The following is an 8,065-nucleotide window of genomic DNA, read 5'->3' as shown; positions in this document are numbered from 1 at the left end:
ATACAAGATATGCAATGAGAAATAAACTGTCAAGAGAAGTACATGTACTGTAAAATTCAGAAAAAAAGCACTAAAGACAGAGATACTAAAAGTTACAAGAAGTACAGCATTGAAATACAAAGACAAAGAAATAATAGTATTGAGACAAATACCTACCTTCTTTTTTTTTTTTTTATTTGATTTATATTCCGCCCTTCTCCGGAGACTCAGGGTGGCTTACAATGCGTTAAGCAATAGCCTTCATTCTTTTGTATATTTTTATACAAAGTCAGCTTATTGCCCCCACAAACTGGGTCCTCATTTCACCTACCTTAGAAAGGATGGAAGGCTGAGTCAACCTTGAGCCTTGGAGAGATTCGAACCAGCAGAAATTGCAGGCAGCTGTGTTAATAACAGGGTGCACTAAACCCCTGTACTATCAAGGCTCAAATACCTGGTATTTGAGCCTGGATAGCTCAACAGACAGCACTGTAATTTAACACCAGCTGTCTGCAATTAAAGTAAGATCGAATCTCGCCAGGCTCAAGGTTGACTCAGCCTTCCATCCTTTCTAAGGTAGGTAAATTGAGGACCCAGTTTGTGGGGGCAATAAGCTGACTTTGTATAAATATACAAAAGTATGAAGGCTATTGCTTAACGCACTGTAAGCCGCCCTGAGTCTCCAGAGAAGGGCGGCATATAAATCAAATTTAAAAAAAAAAGAGTTAGAGATTTGAGGAGAGAATATCAGTTCCTAACAAAATTCTTAATAACAAAAAGAGTGAGTTTTAGATGGTTGATACCAGAAGGAATCTTGGTGACATGGCAAGAACAAAGACACAGATTAGATTCAATTGAAAAAGCGAAGTTATTTTATGAACAATTTTGTGGACCATTAGAGGTTGAAGTGGGAGCAGCAAGAGAGACTAAACAAAAGGATGAAGAGGAAAGAAAAGAAGAAACCACAAAGGAACAGGAAGAAAGAGCAATAAGAGAAGGAGCAAGATCAAACAAAATATGGAAGAAGAAATCAAAGCAATATCTATAAACATAAATGGACTGAATTCGGTGACAAAAAGGAATAGAATCTTTAACAAATTAAATAGGCTACAGACGGATATCACATGCTTACAAGAAGTACACATTAGAAAACAACACATAAAATTATTAGATTATCCAAAACTAGGAGTGGTATTCACTTCATTGATACAACAAAGCAAAAGGGGGAGTAGTTTTATATGTTAAAGAAAAATTAGAGCCTAAATTAATATTTGAGGATGAAGAAGGTAGAATTCTAATGGTAGAAACAAAAATGAATTTTAAACAAATACTTTTGATAGCGATTTATGCTCCAAATTATAAACGAGAAGAATTTTATAAGAAATTACTCAGGAAAATTATAGCATTGGATTATGAAAATATATGTATAATGGGTGACTTTAATGCTGTAATGTTGAGTTGGATTATAAAACAACAAAGACAAATAAGAAACCCAGAAAAACTCTCCCAAAATCTTTTTTTTACAATGATTGAAGAATTAAGTATTCAAGGTATCTGGAGACAAAGACACTTGAAAGAAAAACAATTTACTTTTTATTCAAATAGACATTTGTCGTGGTCAAGAATAGACCACGAGGAAGAATTGGTTAGACATATAAAAGAGAAAGGTCCAATGCATATCAAAAGGCTTTATAATGTTTTGTTAGAAAGGGATTCAGAAACTGAATTAGTTAAAGATTGTATGATTAAGTGGGCACAAAATTTTGAAGAACCAGTGATGTTGGAAACATGGGAAAAAATTTGGGTTCAGAATGTTAAATTTACACAGTCGCAGAATTTGAGGGAAAATTTCTATAAAATGTTTTATAGATGGCATTTAGATCCCAAAAAGTTGTCATGTATGTACCCTAATGTTCAGCCAAAATGTTGGAGATGTGAATGTTTGGATGCTACGTATTATCATGTTTGGTGGACCTGTAGGAAAGTTAAGGCTTTTTGGATAAAAATTTGGTGGGTCATGCAGAATGTTTTGAAGAAAAAAATTCAATTCTCTCCACAATTGTTTTTATTGGGCATAGTTAAGGGTTTTACATTGGGTGAAACAAAACTGATATTGTATATGATAACAGCAGCAAGATTGTTGATAGGTAAATATTGGAAAAATGAAGCCTTGCCCACTATTGAGGAATGGACTTTGAAGATGGCCAGTTTTGCAGAGATGGCGAAGATTTCAGCATACTTAAAAGATTGTTCACAAGAGACTTATGAATGGGAATGGAAAAAGTGGATAGAATATGTTCAGAACAAATATCAAATTAGAAAGTATCAAATAGCTTTTATTTGAAAATAATGTATTAGAAATATTTTAATGTAATGAGGGTAAAAAGAAAAATTATAAAGGGGAGGGAGGGGTTCAAGTTTTTACACAAGTTTTATATTAAAGGTTTTTTTTATTTTTTTTACCAGATATGAGTATAATATAGGGAAGTCTGGGGGGAGGGGAGGGTTAGGGAGGGTTAGGGAGGTTGGGAAGTTTGGGGAGGGTGGTGGGGGGGGGAAAAAGGGGTGAAAATGTAATTGTAAAACTTTTGCAATAAAAAAAAAAAAAGAATAGACATGATATAGTGCTTGCTTCGTCAGCACATATACTAAAATTGGAACGATACAGAGAAGATTAGCATGGCCCCTGCGCAAGGATGACACGCAAATTCGTGAAGCGTTCCATATTTTTGTTTTAGAAGTATGTTATTTATAGTGGAGTTAAGGTTTCAGGGGGGGATTTTGTAGTCTAAGGATAGATAGGTTAATTTAGCTTATGATTGTTAATTGAAATACCCTGTATTTTGCTCTGGGAAGTCTGGGGGGGGGGAGGGTGGGATGCGGGGAAGGGGTGGGGGGGTGTGGGGGGAGGGAAAAAGGGTGGGGGGAATATTGGGGGAAATTATTTTTTTTTGTAAAACTTTTCAATAAAAAAAAAAAGAATAGACATGATATGGATGTCAACAGACCTTATAGACAATATACAGGAAGTAAATATTGAAACAAACATTTGGGGTGACCACAATCCAATAACAGTAACTTGGAAAGGACAGAAGAAAAAGACAAGATGGACACTGAATCAAGTAATATTAAATGAAAAAGAAATCCAACAGATTATTTATTTATTTTATTTATTTATTGAATTTCTATACCGCCCTACTCCCGAAGGACTCAGGGCGGTGTACAGCCATGAAATAAAACACATAAATATACAAAATTTAAAATCGAATAAAATAGATTAAATAAATTTGGCTGAATTTATACCCATAATTTAAAATACCCATAATTTTAAAATACAATTAAAAATTTAAAATTTTCATATTAAAAGGGAGAAAATTTAGGCGAGGCCCGCTTGATGAAATAAAAGCGTCTTCAACTCGCGGCGGAAGGTGCGCAGATCCGGGATCCTCCGTATCTCTGGGGGGAGCTCATTCCAGATCGTCGGTGCCCCCACAGAGAAGGCTCTCCCCCTAGGGGCCGACAGCCGACATTGTTTGGCCGACGGCACCTGGAGGAGCCCCTCTCTGTGGGAGCGTACTGGTCGGTGGGAGGCTGTTGGTGGTAGTAGGCGGTCCCGTAAATAACCAGGTCCAAAGCCATGGAGCGCTTTAAAGGTGGTAACCAGAACCTTGAAGCGCACCCGGAAGACCACCGGGAGCCAGTGCAGCTCGCGCAGGAGAGGTGTTACATGGGAGCTCCATGTTGCTCCCATAACCACCCGCGCGGCGGCACTCTGCGCCAGTTGGAGCCTCCGGGTGCACCTCAAGGGGAGCCCCATGTAGAGAGCATTACAATAGTCCAGACGAGAGGTGACGAGGGCATGAGTGACTGTGTGTAACGAGTCCCGATCTAGAAAGGGACGTAACTGGCGAATCAGGCGAACCTGATGAAAAATCCTCCCGGTCACGGCCGTCAAGTGCTCTTCTAAAGACAGCCGTGAATCCAGGAGGACGCCCAAGTTACGAGCCCTTTCCGTGGGGGCCAATGATTCGCCCCCAATAGCCAGCGATGGCGCCAGCTGACTATATCGGGACGTCGGAAACCACAGCCACTCGGTCTTGGATGGGTTGAGCCTGAGCCCGTTTCTCCCCAGATTATGGAAAAGGAATTAGTTTTTTTTAAAAAAATAAATAAAAAGGAGGATACATCACTCCAGAATGTATGGGACACAATAAAAGCATATATCAGGGGTTTGGCAATAACATACCTGGGGGGAAAAAATAAAAAGAAAAGACAATTACAGAAGAAATTAGAAGAGGAGTATAAGAAATTAGAGAAAGAGTTACAAAAAGAAATACAAAATAACAAAATTAAGAAACAAATGGAAATAAAAAAGCACGAAATAAATTTGAATGAGCAAGAATTTTTGGCAAATAAATTAAGAGCATCTAAACAAAACTTTTTTGAAAATGCGAATAAACCGGGAAGATGGCTAGCATATAAAATAAAAAAAAGAGAAAGAGAAGAAAGCAATAAAATATCTACAAGATGAAAGAGGGAAAATATATTATAGAAATGAAGAAAAAAGAAAATAACTCAAAATTATTATGAAAAGCTTTATTATCAAGAAAAGATATCTGAAGAGAAGATAACAAATTTTTTAGAAAAATCAGATCTATCTAAAATACCTGAAAAATATAAGGGGATATTAGAAGAAAAAATAACAATGATGGAGCTAACAGAAGCGATTAGAAAACAAAAAAATGGGAAAGCACCAGGTCCGGATGGATTTCCAGCGGAACTATATAAGACATTTCAAGAGGCGTTAAGCAATGTAATGCTGGAACTATTTAATGAACTTTTACTGAAAGCTAAAATGCCAGATTTGTGGATAGAGGCCTATGTCACACTCATACCTAAAGAAGATTCAGATCTACAATTAATAAAAAATTATAGGCCGATTTCACTATTAAATGTGGATTACAAGATTTTTGCTTCAATAATGGTGAACAGATTGAAGAAACTATTAAATGAATTTATTCATATGGACCAAAATGGGTTTTTACCTAAAAGGCAAATTAGAGACAATATGAGGATAATTTTGAATACTTTGGAGTATTATGAGATACATTCAGAAAAACAAATGGCGATGATATTCCTAGATGCACAGAAAGCTTTTGACAATGTGAACTGGCAGTTTATGATAACACAATTAAAGATAATGGACTTTGGGGAAAGATTTATGAACATTATAAAAACAATATATAACAAACAATTAGCCAAGATAATGATGAATGGAGAGATGACAGAAAAAGTTAATATAACAAAAGGAACAAGACAAGGATGCCCATTATCCCCATTGTTATTTGTATTGACTTTAGAAGTGCTAAATAGAAATATAAGAAGGAATGAAGAAATAAAAGGGATGAAAATCAAAAAAGAGAAATACAAACTACAAGCCTTTGCAGATGATTTAGTATTTATTCTTGAGGAACCTCAAAAGACAGGACCAAAATTATTAGAACAAATAGAGGAATATGGCAAGGTGGCAGGTCTAAGAATAAACAAAAAAACACAAAAATATTGGTGAAAAACACTACAGAAAAACAAAAGAGAATTAAAGGAAAAATTAGATATACAAATTGTGAAAAAAGTGAGATATCTAGGAATACAACTAACTTCAAGATGTGCAACGATAAAAGAGGATAATTATTACAACATAAAAAGACAAATTGAGAAAGATCTGGAAAAATGGAAAACTTTGCAACTATCACTTATGGGAAAGATTGCAATAATCAAGATGAATATACTACCGAGACTATTGTTTTTATTCCAAACAATTCCAATAAGAATTGAAAAAACCTATTTTCAACACCTTAATAAAATAATGAGGAAGTTCATATGGCAGGGGAAAAAGGCAAGAATTAATATAAAGTTGTTACAAAATTTAAGAATAAGGGGAGGATTTGGACTGCCGAACTGGGAATTATACTACCAGGCAGCAACACTGACTTGGATGAAAGAATGGATAGAATTAAGAAATACAAGATTATTAATTTTGGAAGGACATGATTTACAATTGGGATGGCATGCTTTTTATGATCCCTCTAGAAGGGGAAATAATTAGAAAAATTTTGGACTGCAGAGATGAATAGATTAACTTTAATGATTAAAGAGAAAGAGGATACGGAATATTTTAAGATATGGGGGAAATTTTATGATTGGATAGAAAAGAGATATAGATAAAGAATTTGATAAGCAAACAGGAGAAAGTTACATTAAATATATGTATTTTTGGGGAAATATTGAAATATTGAAATGGGATTTATTAAGGAAGAAATAAGAGGAGGAGTAACAAATAGAAGAAGTCACCAAAGAAACACCAAGATGACACACGGAAGGACTGATGTATTATATGTTTGTTTGTCTTTAAAAAAAATTAAGAACTTTTTATATATATAAAAAAGATAAGTGGGGCCCCACTATATGGTGGGGGTGGGGTGGGGGTTGTAGGCATCTGAGGTTCAGCATAGGACCCACACCACCGGCACACGAAGACAGATGTTCATCCCCAGAGCAAATCACCGAAGGGGAGAGGAAAAGGGTGCCAGTAAACACCACCATGGAACTGGCTTACCCTGTGGAATACAAAGATCTGCAAGCAGTCTTCTATGAACAGGAGTGTGACAAACTACCTCCTCATAGGGCCACTGACTGTGGGATAGAAATCCTCCCTGGGGCTGTTCTCCTGAAACCTAAAATGTACTCAATGACCCCCCCAGGAGATGAAAGAAATGAGGGCCTATATTGACAAAAACCTAAAGAGGGGGTGTCAGCCCTGGCATACCAGCCAGCCCGGGGCTGCCATTCGGAGGGGAGGTGACCACCCACCTGCCGAAGTACCGGGAGGGCTGAATATATCTGCGCGGTGCGACCAACTGCCTGGAGAAGCCACGGAATCGCCCGAACCCATCCTTCCGCTCCATGGATCTGTAGCGCGGCCACTGCACAGCTGAGAGGCGGCCGTGCACTGATGATGTCATCAGGCAGATCGGCATGATCGGGAAAAGCTGCTATTGCCCTCTCTGCCTTCAGACCAGACTTTCCTGGCTGCTCTCCTGCCAGGACTGACGTGCAGCGCAGTGGGTGTCTCTCCTGCGAGTGGCATGTAACGGGACGTAGATAGGGGCATTGCACAGGGCAGACCCGGAAGTGCAGCACTTCCAGGCCATAGAGGGAGGAAACAACATGCGTGATTGGGTGGCAGTTAAACGGGGATTAACATATAAAAGGTGGTGGGAAGCACGGGCTGTTAGCCCTAACAATAGTTCCTTCTTGGATTGTCAGTGAGTGCCAGAAATAAAGAAAAGGCAGCAACAAACCTAGTTTGCTTGTGTCCTTCTTTCTTATTAGCCTGGAACCTAACAGAATTGTTAGGGCTCTTCCACAATAGCGCAGTAGGCATGGTACCTGAATTGGAGGCAGCTGACCTTGAAGAGTCAGCAAATATTACTAAAGCTACTGTGCTGGAGGCTTCTCCTCAAGCAGAAGACACCCCTGTGGACGTTCGGCTTAAGGAACGACCAGGCCAGCATAAGCCTTCAGAGACTCAGATGCAACCGCTGGAAACTGACCCAGGTGACTCGAGGGACTGGTGGTTGGGAAATACCAGGGCGGTGGATTTTAGAGCCCGTCCACCACCAGGACCCCTGCTCACTCCGTCAGGAAAGTATTTCACCCAATGGCGGGAGTGTAGAATTTCTGATGATGATAATTGGAGCTATTCAATGGTGGTTGGGAACAAGACTATTGAAGTGCTACAGGAGATGTATGGGGCAGCTGGTTTTAGAGAGCCGGGCCATTGCAGTGTTTGGCAGGGACATGTTGGAGGCCCACCTCCCTCCCGTGGAGCCCAGGGCCTTGAGGGTCCACCCCGGCGTTCTCAGATGCCAAGGGTGGGTATGCAATATGAGACTCAGAGTGGCCTTACTGGAGGGTCCCAGAAGGCTATCCAACAGGATCCCAGACCCACTAGGCGTGCCTATGAACAATTCAGGGGCAATGGAGAGAGACCACAGATGTTTGAAGAACGGACATCGCCTGGCAC

General features: G+C 39.0%; 1 non-coding gene across 1 annotated transcript; it reads left to right on the top strand.

Annotated features, from left to right (window-relative positions):
* Window positions 1-2,603: 2,603 nt before the first annotated feature.
* LOC139317777 (U6 spliceosomal RNA) lies at window positions 2,604-2,710 on the top strand. Its single transcript, XR_011600478.1, has one exon. It is a non-coding gene; the product is annotated as a U6 spliceosomal RNA (small nuclear RNA).
* The last annotated feature ends 5,355 nt before the right edge of the window (window positions 2,711-8,065 follow it).

Source organism: Pituophis catenifer, unplaced genomic scaffold (genome assembly GCF_029215685.1).
Source record: "Pituophis catenifer annectens isolate HBS135680 unplaced genomic scaffold, rPitCat1.0.hap2 SCAF_5, whole genome shotgun sequence".
Classification (NCBI taxonomy): domain Eukaryota; kingdom Metazoa; phylum Chordata; class Lepidosauria; order Squamata; family Colubridae; genus Pituophis; species Pituophis catenifer.
Note: the sequence above shows the minus strand (reverse complement) of the source record. Positions and strands in the feature narration are given on the sequence as shown.